This window comes from Hyperolius riggenbachi, chromosome 3 (genome assembly GCF_040937935.1).
Source record: "Hyperolius riggenbachi isolate aHypRig1 chromosome 3, aHypRig1.pri, whole genome shotgun sequence".
NCBI lineage: Eukaryota > Metazoa > Chordata > Amphibia > Anura > Hyperoliidae > Hyperolius > Hyperolius riggenbachi.
Window position 1 is genome coordinate 222,891,789 of NC_090648.1, and position 25,079 is coordinate 222,916,867.

The following is a 25,079-nucleotide window of genomic DNA, read 5'->3' on the forward strand; positions in this document are numbered from 1 at the left end:
TGCCTGATACCTTTATAAGGTGGTGACTAGAATTATTTCAATTCCATCTTTAGGAACAGGAGGTGGAAAATAACCCCTGGTCTCTAAAACTGTCTCAAAGCACCATACTTGCAGTTTCCTCCTTCCTGGCCACCCAAGCTGCGTAATGTGATTTCTAAAGCTAGGGAGAGTGAAGACTGCAACCATCTCCTGAACCATACTGATGGCTGAAAAGCACATAGTAAACACCCATGTGTGGGTTATTAATAAAATCTGTGGCAATAGTTACTGAATAGGCTGAAAAAAACAGAATTATCAGAAAACACCTTGCACTGACTTACTGTGTTTTCTGATCATACTATATTAATCTCAAATCCAACTTCGCCTGCTGTGAAACCTTTTTGCTATAGTAAAAAAAATCTCTGCCGCGAGGAAATGAAAATTAAAACCAGTATTCGTTTCCATAGAGGCTCTGGTTTCCAAAATTAGATATAATACAAATATTTTGGGGGTTAAGATTTCCAATTCAGAATACAAGTTTTTGTGCAGATGAGGTCCTTCTCGTCACTAACCCATAGCCATACAAACAATATAGTCCGTAAGGGCGCATCAATGTCTTTTAGATCTTCCATTACAGAAAGAAGTCCGTACCCAGTACTTATTGAATCGCTATTTAACCTCAGCTTGCAGTCTGATAGCAAAATACTGGAGAGATCATAGAATTTCTGATTCTAATATGTATCTATCTAAATTTTCACTTGTGTTTAAAATGGAATTTCCTACAGCTAGCCTAGGGAAAAAATGCACAAGTTAGATAACGTTTAGAGCCAGTCTTCGTTTCAGCATAAAGCTGGCCATACACTGGCCCGATTTGCCGCCGTTCGTCAGCAGATTCGATCACTGGGATCGAATCTGCTGCCAATCGTTCGCGCTAAATGCACCCGCCGATCCGATTTCCTCCCGAAATCGGATCGGTCTGTCGATCGCGCCGTGCGGATAATTACCATCGATTGCCCGCGGGTAGGAAGCGTCGCTAGCGGCGGCCGATCCGATACAGGTATACATTACCTGACGCTGGCTCCCGGGCATCTTCTCCGCGCTGCACTGCTCTGTTCCTGCTCCATCCCAGCGTACATTAACTTCCTGTGTCACTCCAGTGACCAGGACGTTCAAATAGAGGACGCTCTAGTTGAACTTCCTAGTCACGGAGTGACACAGTGTACGCTGGGATGCGGTGCAGTGCGGGATGCTGGGATGCGGTGCAGCGCGGAGAAGAGGACCTGGAGCCAGCTTCAGGTAATGTATACGGGGGGGGGGGGGGGGGGGGGACAGGCGGCAGGAGCAGCTCAACAGATTGTGATCGGTTTCAGGCTGAAATCGATTCACAATCTGTTTGCAGTAAAGGCAGCCATACGATCCCTCTCTGATCAGATTCGATCAGATAGGGATCTGTCAGTTGGTCTATCTAATGGCAAATCGACCAGTGTATGGCTACCTTAACACTCCATATTAGGATATTAGGACAATGGGCCTAAATTGTTCATTATTTGATTATGAAGTAATTTTGGATGCATGTTGGACTCCTTCTTTTATCTACACTCTGTTCTTCATTTCCTCTTTTTTTCCTTCCTTCTTGCTGACCTCTCTTGGCCTTTCTCTCAAACATACCTCTTTTTATAGGTGTACAGTTAATGGGTATGCTTGGTGTGCAAGGCATTTTATGCCTTAGAATAATTTGTTCAGACAAATGTTGATCTAGTTTGAAGACTGCAATATTGTTTGAATATGTCAATAAAAATCAAAATATTTTTTAGTCAAAAAACAGAAAAGAAAATTAAAACCACCAAGCGTTGCCCTTTGTTAGGAATTATGTACTGCCTTCTCCTGCCTGGTGGTGACACTATTGGCTTGGACTGTTCTGGACTTTCATTGTGCCACCAAGAGAGGGCTTTGTGGACGTTGAATAGCCCTGGAGTTCTGCTATCCACCAGCAGGTGGCTGTTTACTGTCTGTGGGAAAGACCTACAGTTCCTGATCTGGCCTGTGGGTGGTTCAGGAGCACATTCTGCAGGCTCACACCATCAGCTGCTTCCTGTTACTAATCCCACTGATTGCATGGCCTATATAAAGACTGCTGTTTGCTCCAGCCAGTTGCCAGAACTTTTTAGTCCCTTGCAGTCCTAAGCCTCTGGACATTCCGTATACCCGATCTGTTTCTGTTCCTTGTTCTGACCCATTTATCCTGCTTTGACCTCAATATTTGCTTAATCCAGACATTCAGACATAAACAGCTCCAATCTTGTGCGCAGCCTTGGTGTACTAATTGATGGGGAATTGAGTTTCAGAAACCAAATTTCATCTGTAGTTAAATCTTCCTACTTTCATATAAAGAACATTGCAAAGATTAAACATCTGATTCCCCCAGAGGATCTTCCAACCCTAATTCACGCCTACATCACATCACGGCTGGACTACTGCAATGCCCTTTATGCTGGCCTCCCCAAAAAGGACCTGCGTCGCCTGCAATTGCTGAATGCTGCTGCCAGATTGCTAACAAACCAGCCTCGCCACTGTCACATTACACCGATCCTTCGCTTACTGCACTGGCTACCAGTAGAATGGAGAATACTCTTCAAGATTGGACTGCTGATATTCAAATCCCTGCACAATCTGGGCCCTGGATACATGAAGGACTTGCTGAAGCTGCACCACACCTCTCACAGCCTCAGATCAGCAAGTTCTATAAACTTGGTCACTCCCAGAGTGCACCTCAAAAAATCTCGAGACAGAGCCTTCTGTCATGCTGCCCCTACTCTTTGGAACTCCCTGCCACACCCAGTAAAAACAGCACCATCCCTGGAGCTATTCAAATCCAGACTGAAAAGCCACCTGTTTAGCCTGGCATTTCCAGACTTATAAAATTCTTCCTCTGTACTACGATGGTCTGAGCCATGCTTATGCACTTTGAGTCCTACGGGAGAAAGGCGCTTTACAAATGTTATTTGTTGTCGTTGTTGTAATCCTTGTTACCGTGCTTAGCTGATTACCTGTTACTGACCCTGCTTTCCTGTTGATGCTGATTCTGTCTTATTCCGTTGGCACCGCATGTTTGTGTGTGTATATATATACAGGGGGTTGCAAAAGTATTCAGCCCCCTTGAAGTTTTCCACATTTTGTCACATTACTGCCACAAACATGCATCAATTTTATTGGAATTCCATGTGAAAGACCAATACAAAGTGGTGTACATGTGAGAAGTGGATCGAAAATCATACATCATTCCAAACATTTTTTACAAATCAATAACTGAAAGTGGAGTGTGCGTAATTATTCGGCCCCCTGAGTCAATACTTTGTAGAGCCACCTTTTGCTGCAATTACAGCTGCCAGTCTTTTAGGGGATGTCTCTACCAGCTTTGCACATCTATAGACTGAAATCCTTGCCCATTCTTCTTTGCAAAACAGCTCCTGCTCAGTCAGATTAGATGGACAGAGTTTGTGAACAGCAGTTTTCAGATCTTGCCACAGATTCTCGATTGGATTTAGATCTAGACTTTGACTGGGCCATTCTAACACATAGATATGTTTTGTTTTAAACCATTCCATTGTTGCCCTGGCTTTATGTTTAGGGTCATTGTCCTGCTGGAAGGTGAACTTCCGCCCCAGTCTCAAGTCTTTTGCAGTCTCCAAGAGGTTTTCTTCCAAGATTGCCCTGTATTTGGCTCCATCCATCTTCCCATCAACTCTGACCAGCTTCCCTGTCCCTGCTGAAGAGATGCACCCCTCGAGCATGATGCTGCCACCACCATATTTGACAGTGGGAATGGTGTGTTCAGAGTGATGTGCAATGTTAGTTTTCCGCCACACATAGCGTTTTGCATGTTGGCCAAAAAGTTCCATTTTGGTCTCATCTGACCAGAGCACCTTCTTCCACATGGTTGCTGTGTCCCCCACATGGCTTGTGGCAAACTGCAAACGGGACTTCTTATGCTTTCTGTTAACAATGCCTTTCTTCTTGCCACTCTTCCATAAAGGCCAACTTTGTACAGTGCATGACTAATAGTTGTCCTATGGACAGAGTCTCCCACCTGAGCTGTAGATCTCTGCAGCTCGTCCAGAGTCACCATGGGCCTCTTGACTGCATTTCTGATTAGAGTTGGGCCGAACGGTTCGCCTGCGAACGGTTCCATGCGAACTTCAGTGGTTCGCGTTCGCGTCCCGCAGGCGAACCTTTGCGGAAGTTCGGTTCGCCCCATAATGCACATGGAGGGTCAACTTTGACCCTCTACATCACAGTCAGCAGGCCCAGTGTAGCCAATTAGGCTACACTAGCCCCTGGAGCCCCACCCCCCCTTATATAAGGCAGGCAGCGGCGGCCATTACGGTCACTCGTGTGCTGCCTGCGTTAGTGAGAGTAGGGCGAGCTGCTGCAGACTGTCTCTCAAGGAAAGATTAGTTAGGCTTAACTTGTTCCTGTCTGGCTGCATACCTGTTCTGTGAACCCACCACTGCATACCTGTGCTGTGAACCCACCACTGCATACCTGTGCTGTGAACCCACCACTGCATACCTGTGCTGTGAACCCACCACTGCATACCTGTGCTGTGAACCCACCACTGCATACCTGTGCTGTGAACCCACCACTGCATACCTGTGCTGTGAACCCACCACTGCATACCTGTGCTGTGAACCCACCACTGCATACCTGTGCTGTGAACCCACCACTGCATACCTGTTCAGTGAACCTGCCACTGCATACCTGTTCTGTTCAGTGGACCCGCCACTGTATACCTGTTCATTGAACCCACCACTGCATACCTGTGCTGTGAACCCACCACTGCATACCTGTTCTATGAACCCACCACTGCATACCTGTTCAGTGAACCCGCCACTGCATACCTGTTCTGTTCAGTGGACCCGCCACTGTATACCTGTTCATTGAACCCACCACTGCATACCTGTGCTGTGAACCCACCACTGCATACCTGTTCTGTGAACCCACCACTGCATACCTGTTCAGTGAACCCGCCACTGCATACCTGTTCTGTTCAGTGGACCCGCCACTGTATACCTGTTCAGTGAACCCGCCACTGCATACCTGTTCTGTTCAGTGGACCCGCCACTGTATACCTGTTCAGTGAACCCGCCACTGCATACCTGTTCTGTTCAGTGGACCCGCCACTGTATACCTGTTCAGTGAACCCGCCACTGCATACCTGTTGTGTTCAGTGAACCTGCCACTGCATACCTGTTCTGTGAACCCGCCACTGTATACCTGTTCTGTTTAGTGAACCCGCCACTGTATACCTGTTCTGTTTAGTGAACCCGCCACTGCATACCTGTTCTGTTCAGTGGACCCGCCACTGTATACCTGTTCAGTGAACCTGCCACTGCATACCTGTTGTGTTCAGTGAACCTGCCACTGCATACCTGTTCTGTGAACCCGCCACTGTATACCTGTTCTGTTTAGTGAACCCGCCACTGTATACCTGTTCTGTTTAGTGAACCCGCCACTGCATACCTGCAGATCAGCTGGACAGTCACTGTTCTGTCATTCAGCTACATCAGCCAGGCGACCATATGGGCTGTAAAGCCACCAAAACCTGCACTCTCGCCATGGTGCGCACCAGTCCAGCACGGCCGTCACTACACAAACAGCTGTTTGCGCTGCGTTACACGGTGAGTTTGGTGTGTCAGTGTGAAGCAGTACCTTAATTACACTACCTGATTGATGTATACACATGCAAGATGTTTGAAAGCACTTTAGGCCTGTCATTTAGCATTCAATGTGATTTCTGCCCTTAAAACGCTGCTTTGCGTCAAATCCAGATTTTTCCCGGGGACTTTTGGCATGTATCCCACTCCGCCATGCCCCCCTCCAGGTGTTAGACCCCTTGAAACATCTTTTCCATCACTTTTGTGGCCAGCATAATTATTTTTTTTTTTCAAAGTTCGCATCCCCATTGAAGTCTATTGCGGTTCGCGAACTTTAACGCGAACCGAACCTTCCGCAGAAGTTCGCGAACCAGGTTCGCGAACCTAAAATCGGAGGTTCGGCCCAACTCTATTTCTGATCAGCGCTCTCCTTGTTCGGCCTGTGAGTTTAGGTGGATGGCCTTGTCTTGGTAGGTTTACAGTTGTGTCATACTCCTTCCATTTCTGAATGATCGTTTGAACAGTGCTCCGTGGGATGTTCAAGGCTTTGGAAATCTTTTTGTAGCCTAAGCCTGCTTTACATTTCTCAATAACTTGATCCCTGACCTGTCACGTTGTTGTTGCTCCCAATATTCTCTTAGACAACCTCTGAGGCCCTCACAGAGCAGCTGTATTTGTACTGACATTAGATTACACACAGGTGCACTCTATTTAGTCATTAGCACTCATCAGGCAATGTCTATAGGCAGCTGACTGCACTCAGATCAAAGGGGGCCGAATAATTATGCACACACCACTTTGCAGTTATTTATTTGTAAAAAATGTTTGGAATCATGTATGATTTTTGTTCCACTTCTCACGTGTACACCACTTTGTGTTGGTCTTTCATGTGGAATTCCAATAAAATTGATTCATGTTTGTGGCAGTAATATGACAAAAAGTGGAAAACTTTAAGGGGGCCAAATACTTTTGCAACCCACTGTGTGTATGTATATATATATATATATATATATATATATATATATATATTTACTTGTTGTATATACCTCCTGTACATTGCTTTGTAAATAGTTAGTTAGATAGTCAGGGTAATGATTGTATGTGTGCACATTGCTTGTTCAGGTTTGTGGGAGATTCATTGTATATATTGTGTATTGGTGTGATTGCATGTGGTTTGCACTTAATTTGCATTCATCAGATTGTATGCACGATCTGGTACAACTAAAACTATTATTGCACATTATTCCTTGTTTCAGTGTCTGTATCGCTGCACTCTGTGGTCATCACCTGTTCCTCCATTCAGGTTTGTGACACCTTTTCTCAGAATAGCAACTTTTTTTGTGGAAATTGTAAGATCCCTCTCACTTTGACAGTAATATGTCAGATTGTACCATGAAAACTGTGCTGTCAGAGGAACTAAGAACAAGCCAAAAAAATCAGACAAAATAGATGTTCCATTGACACGGATAAAGCTGCACCATATCCTTAAATATGTGACAAAATCTAAGTAATTAATAATAATAATAATATCCCTCAATAACACAAAGGAACACATTTATCAAGTGGCAATAAAATACTGAAAGTGTATAAAATCTACCACCCCCTAACTAGTGGAAAGATGTATCCCCATCCAACAAAATCCTCCATGTGTTCACCTACAAAGTTACTAAATTTAGGGAGTGACATAACCCCCTACCCTTACAGTGCTGCTAATTGTAGAACTACCCTGTACACTGCGGTGCAAATTATTACTCTCATTTTTGTTTTGCTGGCCCTCACTTCATACATTTTGGTGCAATTCCAATCTCCCTTCAAAATTCCACTATCTCACACTGTATGGAAGCTGCTACATTATGGAAGCACTTCCACACACTCCAAATGTGCTATGCTGAAACAGCTTACAAACTTAAAGTGCTGCTTAAAAATGCGTAACAAGGTTTGGGGCAGAGGCGTAGCTATGGGCAGGGCTGGATTTAGGGGCAGGCCCCCAAGGCCGGTTCCTAGGGCGCCAGAATCCGCCTAAAACTGAGGGGCGGCTGGTGACTGGCTGACCCCGAGAGCCACTCCGCAAGTCCACACAGACATGGCCCCTTTACTATGCAGGCGGGAGCGAGCGGCTAGCACAGGCAGGACTCGGGAGGCTGCAGCGAGCAACTTGCTGTGATTGGGCAGCAGCCTCCCTGTCCCTCCCCTTCCACTCACCCAGAGCAGGAGCAGAGTCACTCTCACCCCTCCGCTTCCAGCGCCGAAGGTTCCACTATCGCTCCAGCAACTGCCGGTGTGCATCTCTACAGTTGGCGTCTTTCACATGTGACTCCAGTCACATGATGGGAATCGCCAACAGAGAGTGATGCACACCGGCAGCTGAACTTATGGAGCGATAGAGGAACCATCGGTGCTGCCAGCGGAGAGGTGAGAGACTGAGAGTGACTCTGCTCCTGCTGAGGGGGGAGGGAACCTGACGTCCCCGCCGCACATTTCACGCTGCTCGGGGTGGGGGGGGGGGCCGGAACAAGGATGCACACATCGGCTCCTGTTCTGCTGGAGGGGAGGGTGGCCTCCTGCTGAGAGGGGGAGGGAAGCTGCTGCTGCCGCCGCACACTAAACGCTGCTCGGGGTGGGGGGGGGGGGCGGAACAAGGATGCACACATCGGCTCCTGTTCTGCTGGAGGGGAGGGTGGCCTCCTGCTGAGGGGGGAGGGAAGCTGCTGCTGCCGCACACTAATCTCTGCTCGGGGTGGGGGGGACGGAACAAGGATGCACACATCGGCTCCTGTTCTACTGGAGGGGAGGGTGGAGAGTAGCATCTGGCACCCCAATGAAGGGGTCATCATCTGGGGGGGGGGGACACCTGACTACCTATTCTAATGGGACACATACACACATCATCTATCTATACTAAGGGGGGCAGCATCTGACTGCCTATACTAAGAGGGGCAGCACCTGACTACCTATACTAAGGGGGGCAGCACCTGACTACCTATACTAAGGGGGGCAGCACCTGACTACCTATACTAAGGGGGGCAGCACCTGACTACCTATACTAAGGGGGGCAGCACCTGACTACCTATACTAGGGGGGGGGGAAGCACCTGACTACCTATACTAAGGGGGGGGGGGGCAGCACCTGACTACCTATACTAAGGGGGGCAGCACCTGACTACCTATACTAAGGGGGGCAGCACCTGACTACCTATACTGGGGGGGGGCAGCACCTGACTACCTGTACTAAGGGGGGGGGCAGCACCTGACTACCTATACTAAGGGGGGCAGCACCTGACTACCTATGCTAGGGGGGGCAGCACCTGACTACCTATACAAAGGGGGGGGGCAGCACCTGACTACCTATACTAAGGGGGGGCAGCACCTTACTACCTATACTAAGGGGGGGGCAGCACCTGACTACCTATACTAAGGGGGCAGCACCTGACTACCTATACTAAGGGAAGGATGCAGCACCTGACTACCTGTACTAGGTGGGGGGCAGCACCTGACTACATGAACATATTAAACCCCTCATTGCTGCCTGGGACCCTATTTTTTCGCATGGCTGTGCTCCGAGTCCTATGTACAAGTGTAACTGTACTGGGCATGCATGAGTATGGTCCTCACATTCCCGTTAGCACAAAGTCTCTTGAGCACAGAAGAAACAGGTATGCACAAAAAGTTTTGTTCATAGTATATGGACCAGACTCGCACAGGCCCAGTACGGTTATTATTATTATTATTATTATTATTACACACAAACGGGAATGCAGCCACAAGGAAGAAGAGAATCCCAAAAAACAGTGAGGGGTCTGAATATGCTCAGAAGATCCGAGCACAGGAACAGTGGGCACGGGGGGGGGGGGGGGGGGGAGGCGCTGGTGACAGTGGGCCTTGGGCGGTAAAAGGTGCAAATCCGGCCCTGGCTATGGGTGGGCAAAGGGGAACATATGTCCCCGGGCACAGCACTATGAAAGCACTTAGCACAGCTACTGCACCCCCACGTATGTAAGAGGCAATCCCCACTCTGCTTTTCATGCCGGGGCTCATATGCAATTTACTTTTTTCTCCTGAGTTTTCTCTTAGGTGATATGTTCTTACCTAAATGCCTTTTAAGCCACCAGCAAACAAGAAAATACTAAAAATAATTTTCACCTACTTTTGTTACGGTTTCAATTGCAGAGTGCTGAAATTTTATTTTAAAGAGAAAAAGAAAAATTATCTCCTAGGAAAAAAAGGATTGGTAGTCCAAAGCTTCTCAATTAGAGATGGCCCGAACATCGATGGTTCGCGTTCGTGGTGAACCGCGATCTATATGCAAGTTCGACCAGCCCCCTATACTACATCATTAGGGTCAACTTTGACCCTATACATCACAGTCAGCAGGCACAGGGTAGCCAATCAGGCTACACTCCCTCCTGGAGCCACCCCCACCCCCTTATAAAAGGCAGGCAGCGTCAGCCTTTTCACTCACTTGTGTGGCTGTAGTAATTAGAGAAGGGAAAGAACCTTGCTGCGGACATAGGGAAAGCTTAGTTAGGCTCTTGTGTTAAGCTTGTTAGGTTGCTCTTTCTTGCTGATCTTATTGCTAAAAAGCACTCCTCATCCTCAACAGCTCTTTTGAGAGCTAATGTTGTTCTTGTGATCTATTTTTTTTTTGTGTGTGTGTCACAGACACTTGTGTTGCATATACAGCCCTGTCAGTCAGTCGCAGCTGCTGCTGGGACCTTGGCCCCTTGGTAATTCCTACTGTGCCACTGCCAGGCCCAGCACATTCAGTGACTACCAGTGTGTGTGACAGCTGCACATTTGTAATACCAATCACTGCATACCCACCTGTGTTCAGTGCACCTACCTACCTACATAAGTGTATGCACCTGTTGACGGTACCTGTGTGTGTGTGTGTGTGTGTGTGTGTGTGTGTGTGTGTGTGTGTGTGTGTGACAGCTGCACATTTGTAATACCAATCACTGCATACCCACCTGTGTTCAGTGCACCTACCTACGTGAGTGCATGCAGTGTCACTGCACCTGTTGACGGTACCTGTGTGTGTGACAGCTGCACATTTGTAATACCAATCACTGCATACCCACCTGTGTTCAGTGCACCTACCTACCTACGTGACCGCATGCAATGTCACTGCACCTGTTGACAGTACCTGTGTGTGTGACAGCTGCACATTTGTAATACCAATCACTGTTATCCACCTGTTCAGTGCACCCACCTACCTATCTACCTACCTACGTGACCACAAGCAGTGTTACATACCAGTCACTGCACCTGTTCACGGTACCTGTGTGTGCAATAGCTGCAATACTAGCAGTAATACTAGTCAATGCATAATTGTTCACAGTACCTGTGTGACTGCACGCTGTGTAATATACCAGTCCGTGCATACCTGTTAACTGCACCTGTGTGACAGCTGCATATTGTATTGTAATACCAGTCACTGCATACCTTTCACTGCACCTGTGTGACTGAACATTGTATTAGTCAAGTCAGTGCATACCTTTCACTTCACCCGACCCCCCCCCCCTCCCCGATATGGACAAAACAACAGGCAGAGCCAGAGGCAGACCCAGAGGCAGGCCACCCGGCAGGTCTGTTAGAGGTCGTGCTGACGTGATTTCATGCGGCCCTGGCCCAAAGTATAGTGCTCAGAGGAAGGCACGTCCCATCAACTCCCAAGATTGTCAGGACGTGGTTGACTATTTAACACAGAACACCTCATCTTCCGCAGCCACCAGCTCTACTACAAGCACCACATCTGCTGCATTTGACACTTCGCAAGAGTTATTTGGTGGGGAATTAACTGATTCACAGACATTATTGTTACAACAAGATGAAGGCGATAAGCAAGTTACACCACCTCATATGTCTGAGTTAGGCGACATTATGGACGTAACGTGTGAGGAGGAGGCTGATGAAGTACTTGCTGTTGGTGCGGTTTATGAGGTGTCTGAGGCAAGCAAAGCTGGGGAGGATAATTATTATGATACAGATGCCACGTGGGTTCCTAAGAGACAAGATGTCCAAGGGGACAGTTTAGAAGGGGAGTCAGAGACAAGTAGGAATAGACGAGTTGCTGAAAGAAGCAGGGGGAGCTCGTCCTTCAGAAACAGCTAGTGGCAGTGTCTGGCACCATGTATCGCCACCTATGGACAGCCAGCCAACATGCTCTTCAACGTCAGCTGCTGAGGCCACCACAGTGCCCACACCCCAGGGGGGCTCAGCGGTTTGGAAATTTTTTTGTGTGTCTGCCTTAGATCAGAGCAATGCCATCTGTTCTCTCTGCCACCAAAAATTGAGCCGTGGAAAGGCCAACAGCCGTGTAGGGACAACTGCCTTATGAAGGCACATAGAGAAAAGGCACAAACTGCAATGCGAAGAGCACCAGAGGAAAAGCAGCACACAAAAGAAAAGCCACCCTCCTTCTCCTCTTCCTCCTTCAGGTGCATCATCTTCAGCCGCTTTCTCCCTTGCACCTTCACTTTCACAGCCACCCTCCTCCACTCCACCTCTCACCTTGAGCGGTTCCTGCTCCTCTGCACAGAGCAGCAGCCAGGTGTCCGTGAGGGAAATCTTTGAGCGGAAGAAGCCAATGTCTGCCAGTCACCCCCTTGACCGGCATCTGACAGCTGGCTTGGCGGAACTGTTAGCTCGCCAGCTGTTACCATACCAGCTGGTGGACTCTGAGGCCTTCCGAAAATTTGTGGCCATTGGGACACCACAGTGGAATATACCAGGCCACAATTATTTCTCAAAAAAGGCAATACCCAAACTGTATCATGAAGTCAAGTGGTGTCATCTCTGGCACACAGAGTTGGGTCAAGAGTCCATCTGACCACGGATGCCTGGTCTGCCAAGCACGGTCAGGGCAGGTATATTACTTACACAGCCCATTGGGTCAACCTGGTGACCGCTGGCAAGCAGGGAGTACGTGGCTGTGCAGCAGACCAAGTTGTGACACCTCCACGGCTTGCTGCCACCTCCTCTCCTTCTCCTCCTGCTACATCCTCTTCGCTGTCGTCCTCCTCCTTGGCTGATTGGCAGTTTAACTCTACTGGTGCTGCGATCTCCTCTCCAGCTACACAGCCCCAGCTCCCCAGGGCCTATGCTGCATGCAAGGTACGATGGTGTCACGCCATCATGTCTTGCCTCAAAGCGGAGAGTCACACTGGAGCAGCTCTCCTGGCTGCTCTTAACAAACAGGTGGATCAGTGGCTGACCCCGCACCAACTGGAGATCGGCAACGTGATGTGTGACAAAAGCAGCAATCTCATTTCGGCTTTGAATTTGACACATATACCCTGCATGGCACATGTGCTGTATCTCATATTTCAGAGATTTGTGTCTAAGTACCCAGGCTTACAGAACATCCTGACTCAGTCCAGGAAGGTATGTGGGCATTTCAGGCGGGCTTAAATGGTCATGGCACGCTTTGGCATTATTCAGGGGAGAAAAAAATTGCCGGTGAGACGCTTGATTTGCGATAGCCCGACTCGCTGGAATTTGACCCTCCTGATGTTCGACCGCCTGCTACAACAGGAGAAAGCCGTCAAACAGTATCTCTACAACTACAGTTAAAGGACATGCTCTGGGAGATGGGGATGTTCTGGTCGAAGTACTGGACACTCATGCGAAATGCCTCCAGGCTCATGCGGCCGTTTGAGGAGCTGATAAACCTGGTGAGTCACAGTGAAGGCGCCATCAGCGACTTGATCCCATATGCTTTCTTCCTGGAGTGTGCCATGCGTAGAGTGGGTATCAAGCTGTGGAGGAGCGTGAACAGGAACAGGAGGAAGAGTTGTGGGAGTCATTCTCAGCAGAAGCAGATGATTCCTCAACACCTGCGGCAGCACAGGGGGGGGAGGAGGAGGAGGAAGAGTCGTGTGGGGAAGAAGAGTCAGATGATGAGAAAGGTGTTTTTTTGGAGGAGGGGGAGGCGGAAGAACAACCGCAGCAGGTGTCGCAGGGGGCTTGTGCTGCTCAAGTTTCCTGTGGTATTGTTCGTGGCTGGGGGGAGGAGGAGAACTTAGCTGACATCACTGAGGAAGAGGAGATGGATAGTATGTCTGCATCCAACTTTGTGCAGATGGCGTCTTTCATGCTGTCCAGCCTGTTGAGGGACCCCCATATAAAAAACTCAAGGGGAATGAGCTGTACTGGGTGGCCATGCTACTAGACCCTTGGTATAGGCAAAAAGTGGCGAAAATGTTTCTAAATCACCAGAAGGCAGAAAGGATGCAGCACTTGCAGGACAAGCTGGCAACTATGCTTTACAGTATGTTTAAGGGTGATGCCACAGCACAACGGCATAAAGGTGCCACTGCCAGTAATCCTCCTCCTCCCATGTCCATGCAGGCAAAGACAGGAAGCTCTAGCGATCTCATGGTGATGTCGGACATGCGGACATTCTTTAGTCCAACGTCTCGCCTTAGCCCTTCCGGATCCACCCTCCACCAATGTCTGGACCGGCAGGTAGCCGACTACCTGGCCTTAATTGTGGATGTAGACACTGTGAGCATCGATGAACCCTTGGACTACTGGGTGCGCAGGCTTGACCTGTGGCCAGAGCTGTCACAATTTGCCATACAACTTCTGTCTTGCACTGCCTCAAGCATCCTGTCAGAAAGGACCTTCAGCGCAGCTGGAGGCATTGTCACTGAGAAGAGAAGTCGCCAAGAAGCCAAGTTGCTTTAATAATTTTTCTTGTTTTTCTGTCTGCACTGCAGCTGCAACAACAAAACAAAAGGCATGTACATGTGTCAATTCCCCTTGGTGATCGTCTTGCGTATCACAATGAAGCAATGACCGACGGCTATATGAGTGTCTTGGGGGGGGGGGGGGGCACACCCAAGATAATAAGGTCATTGCTTCATTGTGGACAGACCAAATTTGATCAGCTGGACAGTCACTGTTGTTCTGTCATTGAGCTACCTCAGCCCGGCGACCATATGGGCTTGAAAACCGCCATGGCCTGCATTTTGGCCATGGTGCGCACCAGTCCAGCACGGCCGTCACTACACAAACAGCTGTATGTGGTGCGCCACACAGTGAGTTTGGCCTGTCAGTGTGAAGCAGTACTCTAATTACACTCCCTGATTGATGTATATACATGCAAGATGTTTTAACCTGCTGGGCGGTCTGGACGAGCTCAGCTCGTCCAGTACCGCCGGAGCCTGCCGCTCAGGCCCTGCTGGGCCGATTTGGCTCAAATAAAAAGCAGCACACGCAGCCGGCACTTTGCCAGCCACGTGTGCTGCCTGATCGCCGCCGCTCTACGGCGATCCGCCGCTCTGCGGCGATCCGCCGCGAGCAGCGGCGAAAGAGGGTCCCCCTAGCCGCTTGAGCCCAGCGTAGCCGGAACAAAAAGTTCCGGCCAGCGCTAAGGGCTGGATCGGAGGCGGCTGACGTCAGGACGTCGGCTGACGTCGATGACGTCACTCCGCTCGTCGCTATGGCGACGATGTAAGCAAAACAAGGAAGGCTGCTCATTGCGGCCTTCCTTGTTTATTCTGGGCGCCGGAGGCGATCGGAAGAACGCCTCCGGAGCGCCCTCTAGTGGGCTTTCATGCAGCCAACTTTCAGTTGGCTGCATGAAATAGTTTTTTTTTTATTAAAAAAAAAACCTCCCGCAGCCTCCCTGGCGATCTTAATAGAACGCCAGGCAGGTTAAAGCATTTTAGGCCTCCAATTTAGCATGCAATGTGATTTCTGCCCTTAAAACGCTGCTTTGCGTCAAATCCAGATTTTTCCCTGGGACTTTTGGTGTGTATCCCACTCCCCCATGCAAAAACTCAGATGTTAGACCCCTTGAAACATCTTTTCCATCACTTTTGTGGCCAGCATAAATATTTCTAATTTTCGAAGTTCGCCTCCCCATTGAAGTCTATTGCGGTTCGCAAAAGTTCGCACGAACCAAACTTTTTGTGGAGGTTCGCGTTCGAGGTTCGCGAACCGAAAATCGGAGGTTTGAGCCATCTCTATTCTCAGTATAACATTACAATATACATGCCCTTACAACTTCCAAACTAAAAGAAACCTAGAAAAACTCTCAAGAATTCCATTACTTAGTAGAAAGTAATATGGAAGAATTAAGACAAAAGAGAGAATATGGAAGTTGTTAGGAGAAAAAGAAGGACTATAAAGCAAAAATAAAAGCAAGAATGGTTAGAAATTGTACAAGATAAATATTGTAGGCTCTGAAGCCATAAACATCCATGTCTTTCCTGACCTCTGTCACCACCAAACTTCTCATTCATGCCCTCATAATTTCCCGCCTTGACTACTGCAATGCCCTTCTGTCTCGTCTCCCTATGACCCAAATTGCCCCGCTGCAGTACGTCATGAATGTGGCAGCCAGAATTATCCACTCTAGCCACTCACTCCGGTACACACCTAGCCAATCACTCTGCTCCTCCAATGAACTGATGCTGAATCCAATGAACCCCCGCATCACCCAGTCCCATGCACACCTCTAAGACTTCTCAACAGCTGCTCCAACACTATGGAACTCCCTACCACCCACTCCCCCATTAGGGTTGCCCTCTCCTTCATCATCTTTAAGAACTCCCTCAAAACGCACTTTTTCACTCTTGCCTACCCCCCCTCACTGGTGCTCTAAACCACAGCTGAACTCTGGTCCCCTACCTTTTGTGCCCCTACCTCCCCCTTTAGATTGTAAGCCTTCAGCAGGATCTTCATCCTTGTGTCTCCTACCTGTTCACGCATCTCCATTACCATACACCCATCCTATGGATCTGAGTGAACTCGACTTGCCTAATCTCCATGCTCCCATCCAGTGACTGACTAAGCATTACCTTGTACTTATACCTATACTGTGCTGCGTGATCTGGTTTGCATGTATTCTTGTATTGTCTTATTGCTGTATGTCACCCCTAAATATTGTCTGTGACCTTAACTAATGTCCAGTGCTGCGTAATATGTTGCCACTTTATAAATACAATAAATAAATGTGAATTTCCTTACCTTAGCATTGTATCACTTTACCCCTATAATACCTCCTCATCTTATTATTATAGTTTATCTACTCTATCTTTCAGAAGCATTGCATTAACGGTGGCAGTTATGTCCGCCTGTCTATGTTTTCCTTCTGCTCAGCCCTGTATTTCCTTTCAGTTAGGGGAGGGGTGTATATCCATTTTTAATATACTCTGCAGTGCCAAATTTAAGATGTTGTAATGCGTTTACGATGGGTTACCACAAGCACAGGTGTGCAGACAGCAGGCCTATCATGCATGCAATCTTCGGCCTGTGATGTCTTCTCAGCCGGCCTGTAACCTCGCTACTGAACTCTGTGAGGGAATCAGATCCTCGCCTGACTCATCAGGGCCATATGAGAAGCCAGAAGCAACAGCTGAATAAGTAACAAGGAAGATATGGGTGTGACATCTTCAATGTTATTACTTATTTGATGGTTATTAACACTGTCATATAAACTGTAAAAATGTAATGGTCCACCAAATCCTACATATGTTTATGCACTTTAATGTTCTGCCATTATTACTATGCATTCATATAGTGCTGGCACATTTTCTGCTGAATTTTACAGTTACATTGAACAATGCACATCACACACTGGCACTCAGAGCGGCTCACAATCTAGTGTCAGTAGAGAATTCTAGCGTCAGCTTTGCCAGAACACAATTAACTTACAAGTTTGTTTTTGGATTGTTAGAAGAAACTCAAGACCCTGTAAGAAACCCATGCAAATATGAAAAACATACAAACTCCATGCAGATAGTGGCCTGGCTAGGATTCAAACCTAGTACACAGAGGCATGTTATGAGGCAGAGAACGTGCCTCTGTGTCCCATCTGCCCCCATCTGCCCACCTCAGGTTCTCTTTAAGGAGCCTGTTCACATAATTGTACTGCAGTGTAGTGTGCACTTTAGAGGTTGTATCACGCTAGGTGCTATGTGGACCAATACACAATATCAGCTGGCTGCCTGCAGTACGGTGAGCTAGGCAGAATCGGAGTCGGTAACAGGCTAAGGTCATACACGTTAGATCAGATGGCTGCAGTACAAAGGACTAGGCGAGAGAGTGGTCAGTAAAGCTAAGTAAAGTACAGCTTTGCCAGAGTGATGACCCATGAGAAGTTACCTGGTGGTTGTCATATAAATTATCTTTTCAGTTTTGTCAAGTGCTAGTAGTGTGTGAAAAGGCCAGCCCAGGTTTGGTAAACGGGAAAATTGCAGGTAAAGTCACTGGCTGGAGACATCTTTCTACTGTGAGGCTGGTCAGAAATAAGAAGACATGAGGGTACTAAGCCAAGTCTAGTCACCAAAAAGAAACTACTGGACATTGGGTAAGGTTTCTAAAGGGAAAGCCCACGTGCCTTGGTTTTCTGCCCCTTTGTTCCAGGTGGTGTTGCTTGTTAGTCATCCACAAGAGTAATGGTGCCTAAGCTAAGCGTATTCAGCCAAATATCAGAGGCCAGGGTTGTCTACACTATATACAGCTCAGTCTTTAGGGAATGAACAGTTGAAGCTGTGCCTGAAATGGACATTGTTAGAGAAAGAAGAATGCCCTACTAATTCAGGGAGACCGTCAGGGGTGTAACTAGTCCTAATTGGGCCCCCCTGCAAAAATGATAGCGGGGGCCCCCTTTGTCTCCGAGCCCCACAGGATTGGGAGCCGGCGAATGGCAGTGGAGAGTGTTCTGCTGTAAAGCAACCGCTGGAAGCAGGAAAGAATTACACACGCTCCCACACACTGTTTTTGTGAGTGAATGGGGAGGTTTCTTTGCTAATTGGCTGCACTTGCTGTTGGGTAGAGGGAGGTGGAAGGGCCCCAAAGCCTCTGGGCCCCCCCCCAGCGAAGGCAGGGGTGGCAGGGGTGATTGCTACACCTATGGAGACCATCAATGGGCCTAAGTGCTGTCTATTGAAAGTAGAAATTAGCTTTGGAAACTAAATAGTAATTCCCTGGTAAAGAAGAACAGACCTCAGACATGTGAGACTCAGAAAATAGTATGTACCAAAGACAGTGCTTCTTTAACCACTTCAGCCTACAGTGTTATTCACCTTATGCATCCGAGCAACTTTCACCTCCCATTCATTCACCAATAACTTTATAACTACTTATCACAATTAATTGATCTATATTTTGCTTTTTTTTCCGCCACTAATTATGCTTTCTTTGGGTGGTACATTTTACTAAGAATTATGTTTCTAAACCCATTTTAACAAGAAGATTAAGACAGAAATGGAAAACAATCATTATTTCTCAGATTTTGGCCATTATAGTTTGAAATTAATACATGCTACCGTACTTAAAACTCATGTATTTTATTTGCCCATTTGTCCTGGTTATTACACCATTTAAATGATGTCCCTATCACAATTTATGGCGCCGGTATTTTATTTAGAAATAAAGGTGCATTTTTTCAATTTGCGTCCATCACTATTTACAAGTTTATACGGTAATTTAAAAAAAATATAATAATATACTCTCTTGACATGCATATTTAAAAAGTTCAGACCCTTAGGTAACTATTTATGTTGTTTATTTGGGTAATTTTTGGTGTGGGAGGTAAACAGCTAATTTTAAATGTAATATAATGTAATTATTTAGTAAAAAATCTATGTGAGTGTAGTTTACTATATGGCCACAAGATGGCCACAGTCAAAAAGTCCTGAAAGCGAACGATCTTGCTTCCAAGAACTAGAAAGAGGATGGGAAACTTTTTTTTGCAGACAGACTGTGGCCTCTGATAAGGAATTATATTCCCATTCATTGATCGGGGGGCTAACGGCAGGCGGTGGGAGCGCACGCGATTGTGCGCCTCAGGCAGCAAGAGCTGCACAGTCTATATGGATGGATATATCTGTCCAAATAGACTTAAGTCGTTAAAACTATTTGAGATCAAGTTGAATCAACTTCAAGCGAGGCCTGGCTTAACTTATGACTCTGAGTAGTGTCCAGTGCTGGACATTTAGAACCTGGGCAACAAGGTAGTGAAACCTACTGTTACTCCTGCTAAAGCCCACAGGTGCACTACATGTGTCTTGTGGTTTTAGGCATTTTTGGTTGATTCACCACTTAGCAAATCTGATACTAAAAGATCCTCAATCATTTTATTGAGCACGCTCTAAATGCATGCAAGTTAAAGCAGACAAAAAATAGTCAACATGTTTTGAGTTTAATATGCTGATTGAGTGTACATGCGAAAGTGTCCTCAAATACTCCTGAATTGCAAAGAAGATAAAATTATTTGATTGTTATGTACAATTTTTGCTTTCACCCTTTTATAGCATTCTTCAAGATAAAGTCATCTTTCCAGGAAGCATTTCATTACACAATTAGGGGGTTTATGTACTAAGAGGTTTATATACGATGGCATTGCTGACCTTCCCTCCTAAGAACACTAGCCACCTATCCACCATGCTGACCTTATGACTGTGTGAGTCAGTGACCTGGAGCAAATATGCAGCCTGCCAGAGTTAAGTCATTGTGAGTCAATAGCTAAAAATTGTATTAACAGCACAGGATCAGCATGAAAGGCAGAAAATGTTACATTCTCTGTAGGAGAAAGAGTTCAGCTGAAGCTTCCATATTTCTGTCAGAAAGGGTTTTTCTTGAATACACGAGGAAAATACAGCCATATGACTACACAACTGAATCTCATTCCTTACCTCTGCAGGGAGGCTGACATGCTATAGAGATTTCTTGTCACTAAAATCTGACAGCACTCACTGCCTGATATTATAAAGCTACCATACAATACAATATCATGCAATACAATAACATTTGTAAAGTGCTTGTAAAGTGCTTTTCTCCCATAGGACTCGTGTGTAGATATGTCTCAGATCAATACATACAGTAGTTGCAGGAGTTGCTGTGTTACAGAGGAAATAGTCAGTTTTTTGATGAAATACCAGACTAAACAGGTGGACTTCCTGTTTGGACTTAAATGCTCCCAGGGATGAAGATGTCCTAATTGGGGGTGGCAGGGAGTTCCAAAGTGAAAGGGCAGCATAAGCAGTAACTGTTTGAAGTGGTGGGGGTGGGGCAGAAAAAATTAAATTGGCCACATTTGCAATAGTAGAAAATGTTCATTTTACCAAACTATCCAGTAATTGGAGTCAGTCTAGTTGAAGCCAAATTTGACTTTTGGCTAATGTAAAATGTTCAGATAGGAAGAGTCAGGCTTATTGTAATGTTCTCTCCTATCATCCTCCCATAACCTCCTCTTACGCTCTCCATTCACTCCACTTAAGAGAGGAAATGAGAGGGCGATAGGAGGGAAAATAGCTGCATGCCTGCCTGTTCCTGTCTGAACATTTGACTTTAGCCAAAAGTCAAATGATCAAGAATTGATTACCTGGACTGGTAGGAACAAGTAGAGAAACAGACAATACACAGGCGTATGTGGATCCAGCATGAAAATACATCTATGCTTACCTGAGGTAGTTTGCCTCGAGTCAGGTGCCCTTTAACATGTTCCAAACCAGTAAACAGTCCATAGCCTGCATGAATATTGCTCAGTTATTGTATAGCTTAGTAATGGCAAACCTTTTAATAGACCAAGTTCCCAAACTGCAGCTCAAAATCCACTTATTACAGAGTGCTAACACGGCAATTTACACTGTATACTGAGGTTTAGTTAAAAAAAGTAGCTCATACATTAAAGGGCACTCTACATTTACAATGCAGCAATTACCCCACATATGAAATATAGTTACTGCATATATAAAAGGCAGCAATTACCCCTATATATGAAAATCAGTAATTGCCCTGCATTTGAACTGCAGCACTCACCCCACATATGCATAGCAGCAATTACCCCCACAGATGAAATGCAGCAATTACCCCACATTTGAAATGCATCAACCACCTCACATTTGAAATGCAGAAATTACCCCATATTTAAAAAGCATCAATCACCTCACAATAAATTGCAGCAATTACCTCAACCTAGCAGGTAGCAACTCAACCATATCAATACCGTCCAGGCTGAGCTTCTCTGGGATCTCAGGAGGTAGCTGGGGTGGAGGAAGGTTAGGTAGGGTAGGTTGCTGTGGGAGGTAGAGAAGGTAACTGCTGCAGGGGGGATGGAGTGTAGGATAGGTAGAGAAGTTAGGTAGCTGTAACTGGGCAGGAGGGAGGGTAGGTAGCTAAAGCTAGGTAGGGAGAGTTAGGTACTGCAGTGTAGTGGGTGTATGGAGGGTAGGTAGCTGCAGCTAAGAAGGTGGTATGTAGAAAGAGTTTGTAGCTGCAGATGGTAGGGTGTGTGGCGGTAGGTAACTGCAGCAAGCAGAAGAGAGGGTACTGCAGCTGGGTGAGCATAGGAAGGGTAGGTAGCTAAAGCTGGGCTCTGCATGCTATGTCTGGCATGTGTGCCATAGGTTTGCCACCACTGGTATAGCTGAATGCCTGATATCCGTTGGACTGCACAGCCAAGCATTGCAAGCTTAGCAGGGGCGTAACTATAGTGGAGCAGCCTCGACAACCACAGGAATGCCCGTATCTTTTAGGGGCCCTAATTACTTACCTTCCTCCCTCTGATACAGGGGTCCATCCTCCAGGTCAGGTGTTGTGGGGCTACACGTGTAATTGGGTGGGGTATTATGATGGCCACACTTGTTTTATGACCCTGGGACCATGAGATTCAAGAAAAGATGTGTAAATGTCTTAGGGCCCCATTAAAGTTTTTTTAGGGGGGGGAGGCATGATTGGGGGGGAGGGGAGGCATGATTTGCAGTTATGCCACGGGCAGGTTGGCTATATGAAACATCTATTAAATTTAGGTGTTTATACAATATGAGCACCATCAGTAGTTAGTGGTATCTTGCTTCTATTTAGCATCGGGCACATTGTGCCACTCAATTGGGCTACATTCATGGGACTTCCTTTGCAGATTTAGTATAAGTAGTTAAACATCTGTGGCCAACTCCCAACCAGTTTCCAGGTCCTGAGACAGGACATTTTTCTGCAATGATTATAGACCCAGATTAGCACCACAGTGAGTAACAGAACGTAACAATTCAGCAAGCTAAAAGATAAACTTTTCAAAAAGTCTTTTAAAACCTCCAATGGTAGCAGACAACTCTTCTCATTACTTGGAAGTGGGGAACAGGACTGTCTGGAAACCCTAGCTTTCATTTTTTCCTACCATGCTAACTCTATTTATCCTTAGCTACAGTACATTCACTGGCACACTCACAGCTTTCTTAAGGTCATCTTCATACAGTGTGAGGATTTTGTCAAGCGTTATTGCTGATTTATTTACACTTGTGTTCTGGAAGCTGTGACACAAGCCATTTCAGTGATAATACATCAATTAAATACAAGTAATCAGCCTCATGGTTAAAAGGAGAAACCTTGCAACCCTGGCATTCCATTAGATCAGGGGTGTCAAACTCAAATACAAAGTGGGCCGAAATTGAGTTTTAAGACCAAGTGGCGTGCCAACCTTCAATGTTTAGTGGCCACCTCTGTATCTTATTTAAAAAAGTTCCCTGGTGTCTAATAACTCCCCCTCCATCCCCTAGTGTCTTTTGCCCCCCTCATTCCTCTAGTGACCCTCCTCCTCTCCTAGTGGTGTCTAGTGGCCTTCCTCCCTCCCCTATACTGTTTTCTGGTGTTTATTTGTCCTCACTCCTCATCTATACTGTTCCCTGATGTTCTCCCTCCCCTATACAGTTTCCTGGTGTCTAGTGGCCCCCTCCTTTCCCCATACAGTTCCCAGGTGTCTAGTGGCCCCCTCCCTCTCCTATACAGTTTCCTGGTGTCTACAACCCCTCCCCCCCCCATTTAGTTTCCAGGTGTCTAGTGGCCCCCTTTCCTCTCCTATACAGTTTCCTGATATCTAGTGCGTTACCCCTCCCCATATGGCTATCTAGGTGATCTAGGGCTTACCCTCCAATGTAGCTTCTCTGGTGGTCTAGAGTGAGCCAAACATAATGCAAAGTGGGGAAACCGCCTGAGGGCCAAATCTGATAACCAGTTTTGGCCCACGGGCTGGGCCTTCCTAACATGCTTCATCTGCTCCCTGCCCCCTGGGATCACGGTCATGTGATGTGGGAGGACTGGAACAAGGAGACATGGGAGGCCTGGATGCATGCATGATTATTGATGTTATATGTATAATAAGTTGTGCAAAGAAGTAATCAGTTTATTCAGCTAAGGCTAGGTTCACAGTCAGTTGCATTGCAGAATATTTTTGCATGCCAACTCAGTCTATTTCCAGTCCCTATTGCAGTTCACACTCATGATAAGCACGCATCATGTAACTGACCACTGTGAACCTAACCTTACAGAAGCTACATGTTACTATTTTATTGCTGTTTTTTTCCTTCTACAAACAAATGGATATCAGAAATACATATGTGAGTGAACACAGGTAATGAAATAAGCTGAGATGACCAGAGCAGCATAGCCCTAACTAACCTGTAAAGGAATAAGCCGCTTCAGGCAGCCGTATATTTTGGTCCTGGCATGTTGGGAGTTCCTTGAAGTCTACTTAGAGACCTCTGTTCAAACAAGCTCTGACTCATCGTGCATACTAAATATGTAGGAACATTCTACGTAACATTAAAAGTATTCAAGGGTCACATCAATTAAACAAATATAAAGGCCAACAATTTAGAGCACATATTCTGCACTGCTGAGGGAAATGGACAGGCATTGGGAGATGCACCACAGTGTTCACATGTTTAGTTCCCATATTTTTCACTAATATAAGATCACCCAGGGTACTGGCACTTGGTTAAACATATGTTTCTTAAAGGAATACTATATTGCTATATTGGGACAAATCAATTGCAGAAGGGGTGTCTGCTTCAATGCACAGCCAAAGTTGCATATCAGACTACAGAAAGCAAATATCAAACATATCAAACTCTGAAAGCAAAAACAGTATGAAATGCTGTGAAAATTAGTTACATTTCCTCTGCTCTCTTCAGACACCTCAGTCAGAAACAGAGCTCCCAACAGCTGCAGCTCATGTGTCCTGTCTCTCTCTGTCACACACAGAGTTACACATAGGGCTTGATTCACAAAGCAGTGCTAACTGTTAGCACGCCTGTGAAAACCTCTTTAGCATGTCTAAACGAGCTTTTCACGCGCAAAACTTTATGCGCGTAAAACTTTACGCGCACACATGCAGGGCGCTCCGTGCGAAGTGCCCATTAAAGCCTATGGGACTTAGCACGCGCATAGGAACTTTAGACGTGCTAAGTAGGTTAGCACCGCTTTGTGAATCAAGCCCATAGAGTTAACTGATCAAGTGTGAGGGGAATTTCCCCTATCCTCATGGCTCAGTCAGCCGTCAGTTTTGGCGTCAGTAAACTTTGAAAGTATTTTGCTAACAGTAAACAAAGAAGTTGCTACTAAAATGTATACACCAGTACTTAGCAGCACTTCCCAAACAATTCCTGTGTCAATTGAAAAAAATATGTGAATCGATAGTATTCCTTTAAGCATGGAGAGG

General features: G+C 46.5%; 1 protein-coding gene across 5 annotated transcripts in view; it reads right to left on the reverse strand.

Annotated features, from left to right (window-relative positions):
• The window catches only part of ALPK3 (alpha kinase 3), a 182,417-nt gene that overhangs the window by 120,209 nt on the left and 37,129 nt on the right, over positions 1-25,079 (reverse strand). For 2 of the 5 annotated variants that reach the window (XM_068275812.1, XM_068275811.1), the window contains exon 2: positions 21,050-21,114. The exons of the other annotated variants lie outside the window; for them this stretch is intronic. The gene's annotated coding sequence lies outside the window, so the exon portion shown is untranslated. The remainder of the gene's footprint in view (positions 1-21,049; positions 21,115-25,079) is intronic. 5 annotated transcript variants of the gene reach the window in all.